The 24695-nt window shown below is 41.8% G+C and overlaps 1 long non-coding RNA gene across 1 annotated transcript in view; it reads right to left on the bottom strand.

Moving 5' to 3' along the window:
- LOC122936314 overlaps positions 1-20488 on the bottom strand; it is a 62564-nt gene extending 42076 nt beyond the window's left edge. Inside the window, exon 1 of the long non-coding RNA XR_006388909.1 lies at positions 20397-20488. This is a non-coding gene — a long non-coding RNA (uncharacterized LOC122936314). The remainder of the gene's footprint in view (positions 1-20396) is intronic.
- Between the last annotated feature and the right edge of the window lie 4207 nt (positions 20489-24695).

The following is a 24695-nucleotide window of genomic DNA, read 5'->3' as shown; positions in this document are numbered from 1 at the left end:
CTCACACGGCGGTGCATGGACAGGGGCGCCAAAATCCGCGTCCTCGCAATCGAACCGCGCATGCCCGAAGTCCTGACAACGTCCCCCTAAGAGGAAAAGCCCAGCGCCGTCACCACGGAAACGCGAGTAAATGCAATCAAAAAAGATAGGGGCACATCCAATAATGAAAAGAAGAGTGCCGGCCCTCGGTATATAAAGCACAATGTAACAAAAGAGAAAAAGAATACCGAAATGGGAGCCGCACATCTATAAAAATATAAGTTTATTCAGGTAACAGACACGACATAAAAAATATATTTAAAATCGTTGTATACAACAAATCTGGGCCATGTAAGCCGTGTATCGGCTCATGCCCATCTGAATCACCACAAATTCATGTATGAACCCCCACATCGATCAGCATGTAATAATATAAAGTGCATGAAATCCATCAACAATAGATAATAAATACTTATCATAAAAATGGCATGATGGGGGGTATCTGTGGCGGTCAGAAGAAAAGCCCAACGCGTATCGCCAGACTTGCTGGCTTCCTCAGGAGTGCCTGGTTCCTAATGGTAATCCTCAGATATATGTATACTAAATAATCAATGTACTGATGCCTTGCAGCTGAACACTGATTCCAGGAGGAGGGGGCGGTGACCACCTCGCCAACATGGAGAGACAGAGGGGCGGAGTGGGGAAGTCTCCTATGTTGTAGATATGAATCAGTTGTGGGAAGCGAACGGCATCCGGATGTGCCGTTCGCGCATGCGCCCATCCAGGCCGGCCCGTACTGCGTTCCAAGACCCGGATGTAGCAGCACGTGCCGGCTCACAGGGCTCCCACTGCGTGTCAACCACCGGAAGTGACATAGGTCCCGGTGTGTGACGCGGCGGGGGGAGCTACAGATACGCACAGAGTGAGCAGTAGACAAAATGTATCCATTATAGTAAACAGTAGATAAAGAAAGCAATATCGGGGAAAATGGCCAAAGACTGAGATAAGGAAAAAGAGACAGATGTCAATCCAAAAATAGAGACATGAAGAAAACACCAAAAACAAAATAAAATGAATTAATGAAAACACAGAAAAAGTGACAAGTAATAATAGTTATTGTACCTCAGAATCCAAAAATAAATCGATTTTTTATATTATTATTTATAGTTATTTAACATTGATGTTTTTTTACTGTTATATATATTTATTATTTTTTATATTCTATATATATGTTATTTTTTATTATTGTTACTTTTTATTCTTTACATATATATTTCTTATTATTTTTTATATTTTAAGGACTTTTTATTTTTTATATTTCATATTTTTTAATTTATATGTATTAATTAGTGCATTAAGGGGCAATATAAATGCCCAAAAATAAAAACCAAAAGTGAATATTGTGATTAAATCATGCGCAGAACCAACTACCTGTCAAGGGAATGACCTGGTCTGTTAATTCGGCTACATGATATCACACCAAAACGTGTTTGGATAGGCATCTTGTCCCTTAATTTTGGTTGTTGATCACCCCTAAATTTAGTCTAGTTTAGAGATTTTATGGTGTATGCTCATTAATCACCCCGATAGTGGTTTCAAATCTACCTATAAAAATATTTAATTTTTATATAAAGAAGAAAAAAAAAAAAAAGAAGAGGAGGAAAGAAGGGGATAGAAAACGTGAGTAAACACATGACCAGAGCGACCGTCACGTGACCAATCCAAGGGAGGCGTTGGGCCAAGCCACGCCCGCGACGCCAGGCACGCGTCGCCTGGCCAACCACGCCAGTCATACCGGCGTCGTTGCCCCAGCAACAACAAGCCAAGCAACGCACGCAATGACATGCCTGCGGAAGCTCCGATCAGATAGCAGAGGGAGCCGCATTCCTCTGCCTAACCTCACAGATGCCGCTGAGGGGTTAAATGACCAATTTCGGCGTCATCGCCAATCCCAGTCATTGAGGCCGGGTGCTTGCTGTATTACACAGCTAGCACCCGCTGCATTGGGAGAGGGCTCAGCGCAGCAGCCTGCTCCATACAAGCCCTGTGATGTACAGGTATGTCACAGTGGCTGGAAAGGTTAAACACCATCTGTCCCAATAAGAGACAATTTTTGGAATTTTTTGTTTATTAAAAAAAATGCGATGTGCAGTATGTTTCTAAGCAGGCTGTTTGTTGACACTGTCAACCACGTATTTACCCATAGCAATATATGTCAGTGTCACACTGCCATTTTTTTCTGTTGCTGTCATTGTGTTCAAGAGCTTAAACGTTGGGAAGGGGAGAAAGAGCAACACATTGTAAATAAATTTAAAAAAAGAGAGCAAGTAAACCTAGGAAACTTCAGAGTATCATCTACTAATGTTCAGGCCAAGTACTTTTGATTGTGTAGAATCGATTCGGCCACAAATAACATTTTTTTAAAAAGTCAACGAATCATACACACAAAAAAAATTCAAGACGTTCGCTCATCTCTAATGCAGCAAACTGACAAATAGTAAGGGCAAGATTAACTCCTGTATACTTGTATCATTCATTTCTCAGGTTACTGTCCCTTGATGAAAATCTGTGTATATACTAGTTACAGGAAGTTTTAATCATATTTTTAGATGCCCAGATGAAGTTAAAAGGTTATTGGCCAATTCTCCTGAATATTTCGGAAATCTCCTTATCTGTTTTTTCTGTTAGTGTTCTTATCTCCTTGACTTCATGAAAAATTGCTTCAGTAAATGACTCCCAGCAGTCTAATTCGGTTATGTCCAGTGCGACTTTCAATGTCTTCTTACCGCCAGGTACTTAATTAACTTATGCACATTTTGCTTTAACACATCAAGAAATCCTTCAGAATTTTTTGTTGGGTAGGTGTGGGGTTTACACTGTGCCCCTATAAGGGTACGGCCACACGATCAGGTTTCTGCATGCAGTTTTGTTAGCCAAAACCAGTAGTGAATTAAAAAAAGAGAAGTCATATCTGTACTTTATACTTTCTCTCCTTTTATGAGTCCTGACTCCTGATTTTGGCATTTAAAACTGCATCAAGAAACCTGATTGTGTGGACATATGCTTATGAAGGCCCACGCCTACCCAACATACAATTGTGAGGGATTTCTTGATGTGTTGAAGCAAAAGGTGCATAAGTTAATTGCATGTAGAAACCGGACCATATCCTAAAGCCTGTATTACTTGTCGGGCCAATTATTGCTAATGAGCATTCGTATGAATGCTTTTTTTGCAATGATCTGGCAGTGTAATACTGCAAACGCTCGTTCATCAGGCAATCCAAATCTTTTGACAAGTTTGCAAAATTATTGTTTGCTGGGGGAAGATCATGGTTAGAGATGAGCGAATTGAATCCCAAGAAGTGGAATTCGATCCGAATTTCAGGATAAATTCAATTCGCCTAGAAGTTGAATTTCCTCATCCTTCGTGTCGGCGAATCGATTTAACCGGAAATAGTATAAAAACAAGAAAACTCACCTCCTCCATTTGCTCGCGACAGGCCGCCAGTGTCCATCTTGCTTGAAGAAATCCAGTGCGGAGCGAGATCGAGCAATAAGAGGCGGTAAGTTTGATTTAATTTTTTTTTTATTGTTAATTTTATACTCAGATGCCCTGATCATGTATGAACGCGGCATCTGAGGTATACAATGACGGGGCGGGACTATCACAGCTCCCTGTTATTGCACCAGCTACTTACAAAAAAGTGCGCTTCGTGACAAAGCAAATTTTGGGGTGAAATTCGGCGATTCAGCCGAATCGAACTTTTAAGAAATCCACTCATCTCTAATAATGGTGTCTAATCACGATCTGCTGTGGGCAAACTGGACAACATGGGAACGAGCGATGGTATAGCGATTGCTCTTCCCCATGCTGTGGAGGAGATCGCTGCATGTAATAGAAGCAGTCTCCTCCGCTAGCGAGCAGATGAATCCCCCAGTGGGTCCCTGAGCAAGGTGAGCCCCTAGTCTCCCACTCCCTGCACAAGTGGCACATGGCACAGTAGACTTACTGTACTACATGCATATATTCAATGTACAGCACCTCAACCAGCCTATGTTCATATAAAAAATGGGTAAAATATTTATGAAACTCCCCAGTTTGTTATTATATACCCGTTCATGTGGCTGAGATGACTTATAGGTACAGAGGGAGGATAGCCAGAGTCCTCTTTTTCCAGGTACCTGCCTTCTAAAAGTCGCTGCAGGGACCCCATAATCAATCATCTTGTAGAGTCTTGCTGCTGCCTCCTGCTGTGTGAGCAGGTAATATTTGGATGTATCCTGATGGGCCCCCAGAATAAATTCTACTGGTGGGCCCTAGGCATCCCAGTCAGACACTGGTCATATATAATCTATTAATCTATATAATATAATATAAAAGATTGTAATGGCAAGTTAATAGAACATCAGTAGCAGTGCTGGACATCCTGTAGAGATCTAATGCTTTTATTCAATATTAGGCATGTGGAATAGGGTGAACACTGTATCGTCACTGCAGCCTTAACTATAATATATCCTTTACAGGGTATTGTAGATATGTTGCTATAAATGTTTTGATAATGTTTTTGGGTAACCCCTTCCTGATATCCGCCGTACACGTACAGAGGATGTTGGGTCTTTAAAGATGAAGCCCGCTCTGCAGTAGGGCGGGCACCATTGGAACTAGGTGACACACCTGGCTAATGTCCATTATCAGCGGTAATGTGACCACGGCATCTGAGAAGCCTAAAACCCAGAAGCACATGCTTCCCAGGCAGGACCGCCTCCCCTGGGCGGAGATCTAGGAAGGCGTTCCATGTAAGTAATTAGTCTGCATTAGGCTTCTAGGCTCATTACAATTTAGGCCAGCAGGTGGCAGTACTGAATTTTAATATAGCAATTTCTGTATAGGATAATGGAGAAATCTCTATTACTCTATACAAATTGCAATCTGATGATTGCATGTTGGGGTCCACTTGGAGACCTAAAATATAGTTTAAAAAAGTTTTCCCCTAAATAAAAATAAACAATAAAAAAATTTACATCGTGGGCATTGCCACATGTGAAAAAACGCTTGTACTATTAAAATATAAAAATAAAAGTTATCCCATATAATAAATGGAGTAACAGAAAAAAAATTAAAATGGCTCGCTATTTTTCATTACTTTACCCCCAAAAAAATTCTTAGGAAAAGTGATCAAAAAGTAATATACACCCCACAATGGTATTAATAGAAACCATAGATTGTCCCAAAAAAATTTGCCTTCATACAACTCCGTAAACATAACTATAAAAAAGTTATGGGGGGGTCAGCAAATGGCAATGAAAAGAAAAAATACATAAAAAAAAAAAAATTGTATTAAAACGCAAGAAAAAACATACAAATGTGATATTGACCTAATTAAACTTACCTGGAGAATGAAGAGCACAAGTCCATTTACTGCACAGTGAATGCTGTAAAAACAAAACCCATAAAACTGTGGCGAATTTACTTTTTTGCAATTCCACCCCATTTGGATTTTTTTTATTTCCAATGCAGGACTTTTATCTCCGCTTCAAAAATATTCCTCTAAGCGGAAACCGAATGCCCCCCATTATACTCTATATAGGGCCTGTAGGCTCTGTGCGGCTCAGTTGTGTGCCGAATCTGTCCTTTCCATTCTCCTGCTCCATTATAGTTGCTGAACGCTGACGTGAACTCAGCCTTACCAAGCTGCGGTTGGATAGCAGCTGTGCTTAGTATTGCAGCTCAGCCCCTTTCACCTGAATAGGACTCAGCTGAGCCTAGGCCACCTGACCAATGAACGTTGCATCACTGGCCTAGGAAGAGGCCGCCACACTCACCAGAGCACTGTGAACTCTGGTGATCAGTGAGGCTGCCAGAATTAGACCCCCCCCCCCGATCTGATAATAACCTATCCTGAGGATAGGCCATCAATGTCAAAATCCCAGAAAACCCCTTTAATATATCTGTATAATCGATAGTATAACTCATGTCAGATGATATTTTGCTTCTTTTTTGTTTGTGATATAAATGGTTTGCAGATTCAGATTCTAAACTAATCAAATTCATTACAGTTTTCTCAAAAACTTTGGTTTCAAATGAATCTGAATTTTGTTTGGATTTGTCCAGCACAAATCATACAAAATGACGGCCAATGTTTTACAGTTCAGAAGACGGAGAAAAAGGCATCTGCCACTATAGTTTTTGGACCTTTATTAATTTATGCTTTCCTAATGGAGTGATTTTATGTTTTTGCGTTTTCATTTTTCGCTCCTTACCTTCCCAGAGACATAACTTTTTTATTTTCCCATTAACATAGCCATATGAGGACCTGTTGTTTGAGGAACTAATTGTACTTGCTAATGGATCAATTTAATATTGCATAATATATACTGGGAATTAGGAAATAAACGCAATTCCGCCACAGTTTTATGGGTTATGTTTTTACAGCATTCACTATGTGGCAAAACTGACTTGTGTTCTTCATTCTCCAGGTCAGTAAAATTATGGCAATACCACATTTGTATAGTTTTAATACTGAAAAAAAATAAAAATTTTGGAATAATGTATTTTTTCTTTTCATCGCCATATTCTGACCCCCATAACTTTTTATAGTTATGTCTACGGAGCTATTTGGGGGCTCATTTTTTGTACGATTTGTAGTCTTTATTAATACAATTTTGGGGTGTGTATGACTTTTTGATCACTTTTTTTTTCAATTCTATTGGGAGGTAAATTGCTGAAAAAAGTGAAAAAAAAGTTTTTGTCATGCCATTTACCGTATGGCCATGCCCATTATATTTTCGGGAAAGGAAGGGGGGAGTGATTAGACTTTTTATATATTTTTTTTTAAATATTTTTTGAAAGTTTTTAAACTATATTTTAGGTCCCAATTGCACCCCAACATGCAGATTGCAATTTGTATAAAGTAATGGAATTTTCTCCATTATCCTATGCAGAAATATCTATATTACAATTCAGTGCTGCCACCTGCTGGCCTGAATTGTAATATACAAGTAATGAGTCTAGAAGCTAAATACAGGCTCTGGCTCATTACTTATATCGAAAGCCTTTCCCAATCTCTGACCGGGGGATGCGTTCCTACCTGGGAAACGCACATTTCCGGGTTTTAGGCTTCTCAGATGTCGGGGAAAATCTAACATGAAATTGTGGGATTACCTTAAAAAATAACTTTTAATAGTCAATGATAAAATGATAGGCCCATGGATAGTTGCCACATTATAACATGCATGCATCAGTGATCACGCACCACCGAATAGTAAAGGTATAGGCAAATGGAAGATGTACACAATTGCTGGGAGGGTGAGTTAGAAAAACAGGGATATAATTTAAGAGGAAGACAGATGCTGGGTCTCTTCCCCTATATCTCCCTATGTTCTAACTCAAATTAGAACCCTCACTGTATGTAATTTGAGTTACAACATAGGGAGATACAATGTCCCCATAGTACCCTCATAATGTGTGCCAATGCCCCCTACTGTTTGCCCAAAAAAAACCTCTTAGTGCCCCTAGTTGAGCAATTGTCCCCATAGTGCCATATAAATTTGTGCCAGTATAAAATACTTCTATATCGTGCTCCTCCCCTTGTCCCCATGGTGCCTGACAATGTGCCAGTATAAAATGCCCCCATAATGTGTGCCAGTATATAAGATAGGGTCACCAGTAGATGCTCCCCTAGTGCTCTTCCCTTCTCCATAGTGCCCATGTGTGCTAGCAGATAAGATAGGGCCCCCATAGTGCTACTACCCCTCCATAGTGCCCCCCATGTCTGCCAATATATGATAGAGCCCCAGAAGATGCCCCCCCATAGTGCTCCTCCCCCCTTCTCCATAGTACTCACCATGTGTTCCAGTAACTAAGATAGGGTCCCCCATAGTGCTTCTCCCCCTTCATAGTGCCCCCCAATGTGTGCCAGAATATAAAATAGGGTCCCAATAGTACTCCCCCCCTCCATGATGCCCCCTTGTGTGTCAGTATTTAAAATAGGGCCCCTATAGTGCTCCTCCCCCTCCATATGTGTGCCAGTATAAAAAAAATAGGGCCCTAATAGTACTCCCCCCTCCATAGTGCCCCCCATTTGTCAGTATTTAAAATAGGGCCCCCATAGTGCTCCTCCTCCTCCATAGTGCCCCCCATGTGTGCCAGTAAAGATAGGGCCCCCAGTAGATGCCCCCATGAGTGCCAGATAGGGCCCCTAGTAAAGTGCCCGCCGCAGCATCCATCCGTATCGCCGTCCTAAGGACAGCGATACAGATGAATAAAGATGAGCGCTTCCACAATGATCGCGCGATCATCCGCCCGCCCCCTCTTTCAGGATGGCTGAGCGGTTGCTGATACTCTGCTTGAAACGGCTGACATCCGTGCTCACAGATATGTTAGCCGTTTAACCCCTTTCATGCTAGCGATCGCTGTATAAATAGGGTTAACAGAGAGGGAGCTCCCTCCCTCTCCCATCGGAGCTGCTGTGCCGTTTCAGCCCCCGATTCTTGAGAGGATCACAGAGGGAGGAGGCCCCTTTCCCTCCCCATCACCCGCTGCTCTGTTGTGGCAGCGGGTGATGGTTACCATGGCAACCGGACACCTTCACAGGCTTCCGGCTTGCCATGGTAAGGCTAAGTCTGATCAGACTTCTGCTAAAGGCAGAAGTCTGATCAGACTAAGTGTAAAGTGAAAATACAGTACAGTACACTATATAGTGTACTGTATTGTATTATACAGACATCAGACCCACTTGATTTTCAAGAACCAAATGGGTCTGGGTCAAAAAAAGAAAGAAAAGAAAAGTGAAAAAAATAAAAATGTAAAAATAAAAAACACATTTATCACTGATTCAAAAAAATGAAAATAAAATGCACTACACATGTTTAATATCACCGCGTCCGTAATGACCTGATCTATGAAACGGTCATGTTATTTTTCCCGCACGGTGAACGCCATCAAAATAAATAAATAAATAAAAACTAAAAATTTTGGCCACCTTACTTTCCAAAAAAGTATATATGCCAAAATGGTACCAATCAAATCGGCACCTCATTCCGCAAAAAATAAGCCCCTACATAGGACAATCGCCAAAAAAATGAAAAAATATGGCTTTCAAACTATGGAGACAATAAAACATGATTTTTTTTTGTTTTAAAAATGATATTATTGTGTAAAACTTAAATAAAATAAAAAACAGTATAAATATTAGGTATTGCCACGTCCGTAATAACCTGCTCTATAAAAATATTACATGACCTAACCCCTCAGGTGAATACCGTAAAAAATAAAAACGGTGTAAAAAAAGCAATTTTTTGTCACCTTACATCACAAAAAGTGTAATAGCAAGCGATCAAAAAGTAATACGCAGACCAAAATAGTGCCAATAAAACCGTAATCTCATCCTGAAAAAAATGAGCCCCTACACAGTTGCCCAAAAAAATAAATAAAACTATGGCTTTCAGAATGTGGAGACACTAAAGAATCATTTTTTTTTTTTAATGCTTTGTTATTGTCGCGTCCGTGACAACCTGCTCTATAAAAATACTACATGATCTAACCTGTCAGATAAATGTTGTAAATAAAAACGGTGCCAAAACAGCTATTTCTTGTTACCTTGCCTCACAAAAAGTGTAATATAGAGCATCCAAAAATCATATGTACCGTAAAATAGTACCAACAAAACTGCCACCCTATCCTGTAGTTTCCAAAAAGGGGTCTCTTTTTTGGAGTTTCTACTCTAGGGGTGCATCGGGGGGCTTCAAATGGGACATAGTGTCAAAAAAACACTCCAGCAAGATTTGCCTTCCAAAAACCGTATGGCATTTCTTTACTTTGTAAAGTACTTTCCTTTACTCTGCGCCCTGCCATGTGCCAGTACAACAGAATCAGGGCCATAAATATTGAGTTTTGTTTGGCTGTTAACCCTTGCTTTGTAGCTGGAAAAAATGGATTCAAATGTAAAATCTGCCCAAAATTTGAAATTTTGAAATGTAAAATCAGTTTTGAATACATTGAGGGGTGTAGTTTGTAAAATGGGGTAATTTTTGGGTGGTTTCTATTATGTAAGCCTCACAAAGTGACTTCAGACCTGAACTAGTCCTGAAAAAGTGGGTTTTAGAAATTTTCTGAAATATTTCAAGATTTGCTTCTAAACTTCTAAGCCTTCTAACGTCCCCAAAAAATAGGGCATTCACAAAATGATCCAAACATGAAGTAGACATATGGGGAATGTAAAATAATAACTATTTTTTTTGAGGTATTGCTATCTATTATAAAAGTACAGAAATTGAAACTTGGAAATTTGAAAATTCTTCCAAAAATTTTGTCAATTCAGTATTTTTTATAAATAAAAATGATTTTTTTTTACTCCATTTTACCAGTGTCATAAAGTACAATATGTGATGAAAAAACTCTCAGAGTGGCCTGGATAAGTAAAAGCGTTTTAAAGTTATTCACAGATAAAGTGACACGTCAGATTTGCAAAAAATGGCCTGGACCTTAAGGTGAAATATGCCTCGTGTCCTTATGGGGTTAAGTAGGTGGTACATGTCAATGTAACAGCCACCTGAATGTCAGAAGTGTTCACTAAGTAGTATTGTGCGTTGTAGGCGACTAAAGCTATATGCACACGACCATGGTGTGTTTTTTTGCAGTCGGCGAATCGCAGATCCGCAAAACACAGATGGCATCCGAGCAGCCAAAACTGCGACTCGGATGTGGACCAAAACAACGGCCGTGTGCAAGAGGCCTAACTGGCAGATGACTTTTCAAGATTGTAAGATTAACACAGAAAGGGAGACGGATATTTCATCTTCAGAGGGTGAAATAGACGCTGAGAACATAGCAGCTATATCTGTGAATATTAAAAACAACAGAGGCAGAGGACGAGGTTGACGATCGAATAGGAATCGTGGCAGAGGCATGACTGACAGGAGTGACAGGTGGGGGGGGGGGTTAGGCATGGGCACAGAATACCCCCTAAGAAACAGGAAAAATCAATAACTCCATTAAGGCACACAGAGGACTTCCAAATAATTAATCTATTCAATCGAGTCCTGTCAGCAACCGAGATGGAGCTGTTAAGCAAGGGGTTGTCTTTTGTCCCAGTGTAATAATATAACCAATTTACTTGGGTAAAAGACATCAACCTCTTTATTAGAAAACTTAAACAGAGGAAATTCTTCCTCACCCATGACCGGGATCAATGCCGGAGATTAGGCATAGATGAGGAAGAATTGTCTAATGTGCGCCTGTTGGCAGAATTGTGGGAGGAAGGGCAAAGACCTGTTGGTACTGGTCCCTTCACCCACCTGAAATTACCCTCTAGGAAGAATCCTCCTGTCAGTGAATACTCTCCTCTGGATGCGTTCCTCGTGACTATAACAGAAAAACTTAGGACACTGCATGTTTATGAACAGGGACCGAATAACCTTACCCCTGGTGAATCTGCGGCCCTGGAATCGTTACAGAAGGACAAAGAAATCATCATCAAACCTTCCGATAAGGGAAGAAATGTAGTAGTCCTAGGTAGGGAGAAGCATACAGGGAGATGTGTTTGCGCATCCTTAATGACAGATCATGTTATGCCAAACTTCGTTGTAATCCTACTAAATGCCCTTAAAATCAATTTGGCAGAAGTGCTGGGTGAGGCGAAAAGACAAGGCCTGGTTAGCATGGATGAATATACCTACCTGCTACCCGACAACCCCATTACCCCTGTGTTTTACGCTCTGCCAAAAATACATAAAGGCAGGCCTATAGTGTCTGAGGTTGGTAGCCTCACAGAAAAAGTCAGCAACTACGTTGATGTGATTCTGCGCCCTTTTGTGTTGAGTCTGCCTTCATACGTAAGGGACTCAATGGATGTGCTGAGGCGTTTGGATGACGTGACATGTGTAACACCCCATAGTTGTGTTGCTACACGCCTCTACCCCGCTACTATCTTCTAAGAGTCTTTACATTGTCATCTGATGTGATTTTGCTTATGTCCTCCACAAACCTATGTTAAATACATTGTTCTGTAATTTTACAGGTTTATCAGCAGGTGGCAGCAATACATTGGCCAGGTATTAGTCCTAGTTTACTATATCTAGGCTGGAATGGATTATTCCAGCTTAGCTCCCCCTCTGTGGAGGTATGGACTGTTCCCACATCCTTCAGCGTGGGTGAAGAAGGAGGTTAGCTTTAGTGTAGCCTCCCCCCTGCTAGGGGAAGGCTGTGTGGAGTCCCCCTGTATAGGGAAGAAAGCCAGGATCTTGTCTCGGCTGAGACATTGATCACCTCCCCAGTCTGAGAACCATCAGCCTCAGCTGGATGCAGAAAGCAGACAACTTCCAGAGTTCCAGGAAGAAAGCATACCCTGAGAAATCTGTGAGTAAAGTCCAGAGACCTAGGAGAAGCCATATCCTTCTCAGCTAGTCTGTCCCTGTATAGCAGAAGTTACAGAGAAGTGCAGAAGATTAATCCCTGCCACAGTTACAGAGCTACCAAGCAGACAAATTACCCTGCAAGCTTACATTTAAAGTGCCAACCATTGTTAAAACTGCTGGGACCAGAGACCAAAGCTGTATACTGCTTGGATACAAGTTATCTTCAGTAAAGAAAAGTTTGAACTTCATCTAAAGGTCTGGACATCATTTCTGGTGCAAAATTCCTCTATTACTCCTACTATCCTACTATCACTACACTCAAATTTATTGCAAGTGAGCCAGGAGCCCAGCCGTACCCAGGTAGGAGACAGCGTTGACACAATTATCACCTATAGAGACATTATAGGCTATTACACCACCCTGGCATTCCTAACCTAGGAAGTGCGTTATAACACCTTGGGAGGGCCCTGTGATAGTAAACTGCGCACGCTGCAATTGGCGTCATGACAAATACAGAACTTTAAACACCCATATCCTGGCCCAGTGCATAAGTGGTGTCAGTGTACCCATTCCTGGTCACTGCACATGCGATAGCGGCACACTCCTTGCCAGTTTGGATGTGGAAGCCCTCTACAGCTCCATCCCACATGAGAGAGGATATGAGGCTGTGAGGGCATTCCTGGGGTTCATCGACGACGTGTTCATTCTTTGGGATAATACCGCCTCAGCATTCAAAGATTTTGTTTCTGTCCTTAACCATAATGACCTAGGCCTATACTTCACCAGTGAGATTAATGATACTAAATTGACATTCCTTGACCTGTCCATCAAGATTGGTCTGAAAAGGACGATCACCACCAATATGTACAGAAAACTGACAGCCACAAATACGTTACTCAAATGGGAGAGTAGTCCCCCACTCCCGTTGAAGCATGGCATCCCGAAGGGACAATATCTGCGGGCAAGGCGGAATTCCTCTGAACGGGCTGATTTTAGGATTGTGGCGAATGACCTGAGGACTAGATTTACCACTGAAGAAAGCATACCATGCAGCTGGATGCAACAGAGAGAGCCTGTTGCATCTGAAAACAGCCATCAGTGATTATTCAAAAGCCAGAATCATTGGCACGTTTGATACAGCGCATAGGGAAATACAGAAGGTCTTAAAGGACAGCTGGGGCCTCCTGCAATCTGATCCGATAGTGGTGCACCTAGTGGGAGATTACCCTCTCATTACATTCCGCAGCGGTGGCAATGTGAGGGACAAAATGGTGAGGGACAAACTGGTACACAGTGCTTTTTCCACTCCAAAGTTGGAAACTTGGCTACCTAATAGACCATCGGGCACCTTTAACTGTAGTGCATGTGTGGCATGCAAAGTCATAAAGAAGGGGAAGGTGGTAGTGAGCACAACCATGAATAGGAGATACGAGATCTGATCCTTCATTAATTGTAGAACTAGAGTGATATATGTAGCAACTTGTATTTGTAATCTGCAATATGTTGGAAAAACGATACGCAAATTCAGACGCCGCATCGGTGAACATCTACGGGATATTTCCAATGAAGCTGATACACCAATTGCCCAACATATGCTGAAACATCATCCCGATGTAACTGACTGTATCAAATTTCAAGTAATTGAGCATGTCAGAGCATCCGCGCAAGGTGGCGATGTGGACAATCTCCTCCTTCGCAAAGAGGTTCAATGGACTTTCACGTTACAGACTGTGAAATCACGTGGACTGAATGATTTTATCTCGTATGCTTTCATTCAGTGATATTATCCTGGTAGGAGTATTTATATACCAATACTATCTCCAATGACTGATGACACTATGGCTTAAATGTGTATAGCCATTATGTAGACTTGCTTCCCTGAGTCGGTGAAGTTTTTTTTTTTATAACTGCTGTTTGTGTTACTGCATATATTCTATATGGCCAATATCTGTCATTTATACCATATAGATACAGTTGCAAGAAAAAGTATGTGAACCCTTTGGAATGATATGGATTTCTGCACAAATGGGTCATAAAATGTGATCTGATCTTCATCTAAGTCACAACAATAGACAATCACAGTCTGCTTAAACTAATAACACACAAATAATTAAATGTTACCATGTTTTTATTGAACACACCATGTAAACATTCACAGTGCAGGTGGAAAAAGTATGTGAACCCTTGAATTTAATAACTGGTTGAACCTCCTTTGGCAGCAATAACTTCAACAAAACGTTTCCTGTAGTTGCAGATCAGACGTACACAACGGTCAGGAGTAATTCTTGACCATTCCTCTTTACAGAACTGTTTCAGTTCAGCAATATTCTTGGGATGTCTGGTGTGAAACCTTTCTTGAGGTCATGCCACAGCATCTCAATCGGGTTGAGGTCAGGACTCTGACTGGGCCACTCCAGAAGGCGTATTTTCTTCTGTTTAAGCCATTCTGTTGTTGATTTACTTCTATGCTTTGGGTCGTTGTCCTGTTACAACACGCATCTTCTGTTGAGCTTCAGCTGGTGGACAGATGGCCTTAAGTTCTCCTGCAAAATGTCTTGATAAACTTGGGAATTCATTTTTCCTTCGATGATAGCAATCCGTCTAGGACGCAGCAGCCCCAAACGATGATGCCCCCACAACCATACTTCACAGTTGGGATGAGGTTTTGATGTTGGTGTGCTCTGCCTCTTTTTCTCCACACATAGTGTTGTATGTTTCTTCCAAACAACTCAACTTTGGTTACATCTGTCCACAGAATATTTTGCCAGTACTGCTGTGGAACATCCAGGTGCTCTTGTGCAAACTGTAAACGTGCAGCAATGTTTTTTTTGGACAGCAGTGGCTTTCTCTGTGGTATCCTCCCATGAAATCCATTCTTGTTTAGTGTTTTACGTATCGTAGATTCGCTAACAGGGATGTTAGCATATGCCAGATATTTTTGTAAGTCTTTAGCTGACACTCTAGGATTCTTCTTCACCTCATTGAGCAGTCTGCGCTGTGCTCTTGCAGTCATCTTTAAAGGACGGCTACTCCTAGAAGAGTAGCAGCAGTGCTGAACTTTCTCCATTTAGACAATTTGTCTTACCATGGACTGATGAACAACAAGGTTTTTGGAGATACTTTTATAACCCTTTCCAGCTTTATGCAAGTTAACAATTCTTAATCGTAGGTCTTCTGAGAGCTCTTTTGTGCAAGGCATCATGCACATCAGGCAATGCTTCTTGTGAAAAGCAAACCCAGAACTGGAGTGTGTTTTTTATAGGGCCGGACAGCTGTAACCAACACCTTCAATCTCATCTCATTGATTGGACTCCAGTTGGCTGACACCTCACTCCAATTAGCTCTTGGAGATGTCATTAGTCTAGGGGTTCACATACTTTTTCCACCTGCACTGTGAATGTTTACATGGTGTGTTCAATAAAAACATGGTAACATTTAATTTGTTGTGTGTTATTAGTTTAAGCAGACTGATTGTCTATTGTTGCCTCCAATATTACTGTATAGAGGCAGGGCAGGGGCGCGGTGGTGTATAGCAATGCCCCTGAAACATTGGCTCCCGTGCGATGCTGTCAGGCCTAGGGGGCGTGGAGTTCTCCAGTTCAGCGGCAGTGCTGGGTGGCTGCACTACGTTCATCCCAGTGCCGCAGGCTACGTGCTGCACGCTATGCACCAGAGCGTGTCAGCACTCTTTGTGTTTGTATGTGTCCACTAGGCTAGGCTGCTCACCCTTTATAACAGAGCGGAGAGCCTCAATCTTATAGGAGACACATTTAGGTATCTGATTTTTCCAGCCTAAATATGAGGGTGTGCAGACCAATACATGGTGTTGTTGGGTGACTCACTACTAGTTGGGGTAGATGGAGGAGCATCTACTACAATAAGTCAATCCCCCTACGTTCAGTCACTGTTCTGCTCCCTTGGCTGTATACACAGGTTTGGCCGTCAATATACTCATACTTGGAGTTTGTGCCACCTAGGACAGTTTATATGTTCTGTTTGTACATGTAGTCGAGAATCTCCACATTTTTTAAATAATTTAATATAAGTTACATTTTAGCGACGACACCTGAATGTCAGGACACAAGGTTTCCTAGTGGAATATTTTCTAGAGAATCACACTGCCTCCATTGGCTTGCCCTATTCCCTTAGAGCACCCAGGTGCCATCTGTTCCCCAGGTAAGTGACTGTCCACATGATATACCTGAAAACAATAATTACTGTCAAGTCTAATTTCCCTAGCCAGTGGTTTGAGAATCACTTGTCTCTCTTATAACCTGTATGTGTCTCCCAATTGTTAGTGCAACGTGCGCCACCCCCCAGGGCCCCTATCACGTCCCAGGTGTAGTAGGAATGCCGAGTGGAGTAGAGCGGCCTAAATGTCTCTTTATGTGTGTCACGGTGCTCCTACCTGGATACTGCTGGACCCCAGGCTTTGGCTCCGAAGCAATAAAAAGGGGGAATACTTGATTGATTTGAAAGAAAGATTGAGTCCAGACCTTGTATGTAGTTGAACAGCAGCTTTACTTGGATAAACGTTCATCAGAAACAATCTTCAAGCTTTGTCTTGGTCCCAGCAGGCTTTAGCATAAGCTGGCAGGCTTTCTCAATAACTATGCTTGCTATCTCTCTCTCTGTTGTACTCACAGACTTGCTTAATACTTTGCTTTACTTCTTTAAGCTGCTCTAAATTCTGCTTTAGTCTGGTTACTGTAATTTAGGACTGTCCTGGTATCCTTGGTGGGGTGCCGTCGACTGTCATTCCCCTCCTGACACTCAGTAAAACTTATATTCAGCCGAAAAACAATTTCCTCTGTCTGCTACTTCATTCAGGTCTTCTCAGCTCCAACATATAGTCCGAACTGGAACAATCTAGAACTGACACCCCTCCTTCTGGTAGTAAGCAGGACTAGTCCACTTCTGTCCAAAGGGGGCAGAATGGAATGGTGAGTTCCATTCTATCTAAGTATAGCTCTGCCATTTGCACTGCCACCTGCTGGTGAACCAGGCACATTACATGTAATAAAACAGTTGCATAACAAGATTAGGAATGCACAGTGTAGAGGACCTGGACAAAAATACATAAGATGGCATTTAGGTTAGCCTCTTAGAGACCGTAGCAGGATGTAGGAGTGGTAACACCACTGCAAGGTGTTACATTAGCAGCTGCATGAATTATTCTTCACTAATAGCACTGGGAATGTCATAGCATTACCAGAACCTGGTACTACGGTCAAAGCCATATCACTGGCAGCTCTAGAGCAGGAGAGATTTTACTTGGACCAGTCTTTAATAGAAAATTCCCTTTTAATATTGTGTGTATCAACACAACCCATGATACACTGTATGGACAAAAGTACTGGGGCACCTACACATTATACCTACATCCCTTTCTAAATCCATAAACATGAATGGTCCCCGCCCTTTGAAGCTCACACAGCTTTTACTCTTCTGGGAAGGCTTTCTGTAGGAATTCTTGTCTATTCATCCAGATGAACTCTTGTGAAGTTAGACACATTTTTGGGCGATAGGGCCTGGCTCGCAATCTGTGTTATAATTGATCCCAAAGGTCAGGGCGCTGTGTGGGCCAGTTAAATTCTTCCACACTAGACTCAGTCAACCATGGCTTTATGGACCTTGCTTTGTGTCACAAAGTAAGGAACATACAATTCCACTTCTCCAGAGTCCAGTGTCAGCATGCTTTACACAACTCCATCCAATGGTTGGAATTGTGCTTGGGGATGTAAGGTTTGCATGCCACTGCTCAGCCATGGAAACCCATGTCATAAAGCTCCTGGTACACAGTATTTTTGGTTTGGAACTCTGCAGTTATTGAGTCAACAGGGCACTGGCGACATTTATGCACTATGCACTTAGCGACCCTGCTCTGTAACTTTACGTGGTATACCATTTTGTGGCTGAGTTCCTATGGTTACTAAACACTTCTACTTTGTAATAATAACACTCACAGCTGATGGTGAAATATCTAGGGGGAAGATATTTTACAAACTTGTTACAATGGTGGCATCCCATTACAAGACCACTAAGCAAAAGAAATGCTGACCGGCTACTCCACAGCTAGGTGCATAGGAACTACCTCCCATAGTATACACTTGGTGCTCACTGACATAAACAAGGCAAAGAGGAAGCGCAAGTGTGCAAAACGGCCATCTCTTTTCACCTTGCCTTGTGTCCTGTACCGCCATATCGCTATGGCGTTTTGTTACTGCAACTTTGGAATAAAGGAAGAATCATTTTAAGTGGTGGGTGCCGCAATCTTTATTTCTCTTTTCATTCCATTACAGCACTACGCTGGAATTTACTAAGCTCTTTAGAACGACCCATTCTTTCACAAATGTTTGGAAAGGCAGACCGCATGGCTAGAGACTGGATTTTATACACCTGTGGCAACGGGATTGAATGAAACCCCCAAATTCAATGATCATGCAATGTCTCAATACATTGTATGTGAAAATGGCTTGTGACCAACAAGAATTTAGTTTTCTTGGGGGTAAGAAAAATTACACAAGCCTTGGCCATAGCAGTGGGTTTTTTATACTATGATAAGATGACATATGACCAGGATGCACACTGATCCTTAGAACAAGTAGTGTTCATCTCCAATAAGACCTTGCAGTCCGTTTAGATTTCATCCCTGCTGTGCCAGTACTGAAACTGACCTCCATCCACTTGTGCCTGGCCAGGGCAGCAGAAAATCAAATGGTGGCTGTTGCGACTCCAAGTTTCCCACAGGATGAACTTCAAATGACCAAAAAGCGTTGGCATATTCTCACTGTAGCATTTACATAATCTGTTTTGGTTTTTCTCTCATTTTTTTACGTATGAGAAATTTTTATTATTTCTCTCTTGGCACAATTTTAGCAGAATATTGAGACAATTTTAAGCTCAATGTGAAAACAACCAAACATATTTTACAGCAATGAAGAAGACATTATAGGTATTTAAATAGCAGGATTATACTGTAGATGTGTGTGTATATAAATATATATATATATATATATATATATATATATTTATATATATATATATATAATTTCTATCTGATGAGTTTGTAAGTTTACATACTGTAGGTGTGTGTATATATATATATATATATATATATATATATATATTACATACACAGTATTTCAAGTAATTCAGTAATTCAGTCACCGCTTAAGAAAACTGAAAAGCAATGAATAATTTGCAGTGCACTATGTAAATTTAGATCATTCAGTCTATTCAATTAGGCAGATTATTACAGACTTATATGTCCCTATCTGTGTTTTATGTGTTCAAAAATCAGCAGTCTTTTGGATCTAACGACGTTTCTTTTGTGTGACTGTGAATCTCTATTACTTTCCATTATCAGTCGTTATTTAAAGTTGATAGAAGATATTCATCACGACAGTACAACAATGTGCAGCCTTATCATGACCCCTATCTAGCCCTTTTATAGGAAACGTCCTTTGCTTTCTAGACTGATATGGACAGTGTCACATCCAGAGCTTCCCCATGGTAGCAGTTCTAATATCCTAGTCAATTCATACATCTCTTCAGTGCCAAGTGTATAATGACATTATATATTACATGTATTTGTGTGTGTCTGTATTTAAGAATATATATATATATATATATATATATATATATATATAATGTAGTGTGTGTATGTATTTAAGATTGTGTGTGCTAAACAGTCAATACAAGAACGGTAACATATATATATATATAATTATATACACCCACAAATTAAACAAGTTTTTCTTTTTGTAAACTTCATTTTTTCCTGCTCGGCTCTTAAGAAGAACATAATATATATATATATATATATATATATATATATATATATATATATATATATATACACACACACACACACACACACACACTACTTAGTATATACTATACAGTAAACTAATACTATACTAGTACTATAAGTAAAATCCCCTACACTTCACAAGCATTATAACATGCATTTACAGTATTTGTTACAGGCTGGAAAAATATTTTATCTGAAAAAAGTGGATGAATGCAGACTTGCCCAATGCTGACATGTGAAGCACTCACCTGATTCTATAGACTACTCCTTAAGTTCCTCACATGCATCAGGCTGTTTGATGACACTCCAGGACTTCCACCACTGATGGAGCGTCTTGCCATCCTGCACACAGACCTGAATGCGCTCTGCTCAGCCTGACGCGTTTTATTAAAGCCCCACCAGAGGGCGGTGCTGAGCTGAGAGGACGGCCCTGAACACCCCTCCATTCATTTCCTCCGTTAGCCCGGCGCTAACAGCAACTGCTTGGCGGTGAAGTGACCTCCCTGCTCGTCTATGTTTTCTATTCAGGGGCGGATTGGCAATGTACTTCACCGGAAAAGTCCCAGTGGGCTGACTGCCCTTTTACTATGCAGTGGGCAGCCTGCCCTGCTGCACTATCATTGCCATACACAGTGTATGATAATGACAGCCCTGGCCTGCGCTGTGTGCTACAGTCTGTAATACACATGGCAGGCTGCTGACCCTGCTGGGCTCTCACTATCATAATAGCACAGCAGTGCTGACCAGGGCTGTCATTACCATACACACTGTATGGTAATGACAGCAGCAGGGCCGATATTATTAGCAGCATAACTGTGCAAAACAGGTTACTAAGCTCCTGTGTTGCACTGAAAGAGTTAACAGGACAGCTCTGATCTGGAAAGGAAAGGGTTACCCAGGCGCTGCCACTTGCTGTATTTCTGCGATCCAGGAGCAGGAATGAAGGACGAGCAGCTCAGCCAATAAAAGAGAGAAGGCGAGTCAGGACAGCCAATCAGATGGAAGACCCGCCCTCCCTGCAGTTTATACGGAGAGTAAAGACATGTGCTTCTGCCTGGGCTCTTAGCTTTCCCGGGAAGAGGAAGGTGGGGGACACTACATAGGGGATATTGTGTATATGTAACAGTAGGGTGACTGCATAGTGTATATTGTGTATATGTGACAGTGACTGCATACTGTATATTGTGTATATGTGACAGTAGGGGTGACTGCATAGTGTATATTGTGTATATGTGACAGTGGGGTGATTGCATAGTGTATATTGTGTATATGTGACAGTAGGGGTGACTGCATAGTGTATATTGTGTATATGTGACAGTGGGGTGATTGCATAGTGTATATTGTGTATATGTGACAGTGGGGTGATTGCATAGTGTATATTGTGTATATGTGACAGTAGGGGTGACTGCATAGTGTATATTGTGTATATGTGACAGTGGGGTGATTGCATAGTGTATATTGTGTATATGTGACAGTGACTGCATAGTGTATATTGTGCATATGTGACAGTGGGGGTGTTTGCATAGTGTATATTGTGTATATGTGACAGTGGGGGTGACTGCATAGTGTATATAGTGTATATGTGACAGTGGGGGTGACTGCATAGTGTATATAGTGTATATGTGACAGTGGGGGTGACTGCATAGTGTATATAGTGTATATGTGACAGTAGGGGTGACTGCATAGTGTATATAGTGTATATGTGACAGTAGGGGTGACTGCATAGTGTATATTGTGCATATGTGACAGTGGGGGTGACTGCATAGTGTAGCTGTCCGCCTGGCCGTGCGGAGGCGAGCGGATCCGTTCAGACTTACAATGTAAGTCAATGGGAACGGATCCGCTTGAAGATGACACCATATGGCTCAATCTTCAAGCGGATCCGTCCCCCATTGACTTTACATTGAAAGTCTGAACGGATCCGCTCAGGCTACTTTCACACTTAGAAATTTTTCTAAGTTATTAATGCAGACGGATCCGTACTGAACGGAGCCGATCAAGCGCAAGTGTGAAAGTAGCCTTACAGTGGGGGTGACTGCATAGTGTATATTGTGTATTTGTGACAGTGGGGGTGACTGCATAGTGTATATTGTGTATATGTGACAGTAGGGGTGACTGCATAGTGTATATTGTGCATATGTGACAGTGACTGTATTGTGCATATGTGACAGTGGGGGTGACTGCATAGTGTATATATATTGTGCATATGTGACAGTGGGGGTGACTGCATAGTGTATATTGTGTATATGTGACAGTGACTGCATGTTGTATATGTGACAGTGGATGTGACTGCATAGTGTATATTGTGTATATGTTACAGTGGGGGTGACTGCATAGTGTATATTGTGTATATGTGACAGTGGGGGTGACTGCATAGTGTATATTGTGCATATGTGACAGTGACTGCATGTTGTATATTGTGTATATGTGACAGTGACTGCATTGTGTATATTGTGTATATGTTACAGTGGCGGTGACTGCATACTGTATATGTGACAGTGGGGTTAACTGCATAGTGTATATTGTGTATATGTGACAGTGACTGCATTGTGTATATGTTACAATGGGGGTGACTGCATAGTGTATATCTGACAGTGGGGTTGACTGCATAGTGTATATTGTGTATATGTGACAGTGGGGGTGACTGCATAGTGTATATGTGACAGTGACTGCATAGTGTATATTGTGTATATGTGACAGTGGGGGTGACTGCATAGTGTATATTGTGCATATGTGACAGTGACTGCATGTTGTATATTGTGTATATGTGACAGTGACTGCATTGTGTATATTGTGTATATGTTACAGTGGCGGTGACTGCATACTGTATATGTGACAGTGGGGTTGACTGCATAGTGTATATTGTGTATATGTGACAGTGACTGCATTGTGTATATGTTACAATGGGGGTGACTGCATAGTGTATATCTGACAGTGGGGTTGACTGCATAGTGTATATTGTGTATATGTGACAGTGGGGGTGACTGCATAGTGTATATGTGACAGTGAGGTTGACTGCATAGTGTATATGTGACAGTGGGGGTGACTGCATAGTGTATATTGTGTATATGTGACAGTGACTGCATTGTGTATATGTTACAATGGGGGTGACTGCATAGTGTATATCTGACAGTGGGGTTGACTGCATAGTGTATATTGTGTATATGTGACAGTGGGGGTGACTGCATAGTGTATATTGTGTATATGTGACAGTGGGGGTGACTGCATAGTGTATATGTGACAGTGAGGTTGACTGCATAGTGTATATGTGACAGTGGGGGTGACTGCATAGTGTATATTGTGTATATGTGACAGTGGGGGTGACTGCATAGTGTATATGTGACAGTGAGGTTGACTGCATAGTGTATATGTGACAGTGGGGGTGACTGCATAGTGTATATTGTGTATATGTGACAGTGACTGCATAGTGTATATTGTGTATATGTGACAGTGGGGGTGACTGCATAGTGTATATTGTGTATATGTGACAGTGGGGGTGACTGCATTGTGTATATGTTACAGTGGGGGTGACTGCATACTGTATATTGTGTATATGTGACAGTGGGGTGAGAGTGGGGGTGACTGCATAGTGTATATTGTGTATATGTGACAGTGACTGCATAGTGTATATTGTGTATATGTGACAGTGACTGCATAGTGTATATTGTGTATATGTGACGGTGCGGGTGACTATAGTGTATATTGTGTATATGTGACAGTGGGGGTGATTGCATAGTAACATAGTACATAAGGCCGAAAAAAGATATTTGTCCATCCAGTTCGGCCAGTCATCCTGCAAGTTGATCCAGAGGAAGGCAAAAGACCCCTGTGAGGTAGAAGCCAATCTTCCTCACTTAAAGGGGTTGTCCGGGTTCAGAGCTGAACCCGGACATACCCTTATTTTCACCCCGGCAGCCCTCCTGAGCCTGGCATCGGAGCATCTCATGCTCCGATGCGCTCCCGTGCCCTGCGCTAGATCGCGCAGGGCACAGGCTCTTGTGTTTTCAATAACACACTGCCGGGCGGTAACTTCCGCTCAGCAGTGTGTTCGGTGACGTCACCGGCTCGGAGGGGCGGGCTTTAGCTCTGCCCTAGCCGTTTTACTGGGCTGCCTGTCAGCCCCATAGAGAGCCCGGTATGTCACCGGAACTCAGAAAAATGCCTTTGCCCTGCGCGATTTAGCGCAGGGCAAAGGAGAGCATCGGAGCATGAACTGCTCCGATGCTCATGTCAGGGGGGCTGCCGGGGTGAAAATGGAGGGATGTCCAGGTTCAGCTCTGAACCTGGACAACCCCTTTAAGAGGGAAAAAAAATCCTTCCCGACTCCAATCAGACAATCAGAATAACTCCCTGGATCAACGATCTCTCTAGAAGCTATAGCCTGTAATATTATTACGCTCCTGAAATACGTCCAGGCCCCTCTTGAACTTATAAATAATACCCATGGCTCTAAAATATTCATCTACCGACTGGAGAGACGGTGATCCGGTCGGCATAGAAAAAGCCCAATACTGTGCATCATCCTTAAACAAAGAAATGATCATACC

This window comes from Bufo gargarizans, chromosome 4, assembly GCF_014858855.1.
Source record: "Bufo gargarizans isolate SCDJY-AF-19 chromosome 4, ASM1485885v1, whole genome shotgun sequence".
Taxonomy (NCBI): domain Eukaryota; kingdom Metazoa; phylum Chordata; class Amphibia; order Anura; family Bufonidae; genus Bufo; species Bufo gargarizans.
This window is presented reverse-complemented; position numbering and strand designations above follow the sequence as displayed.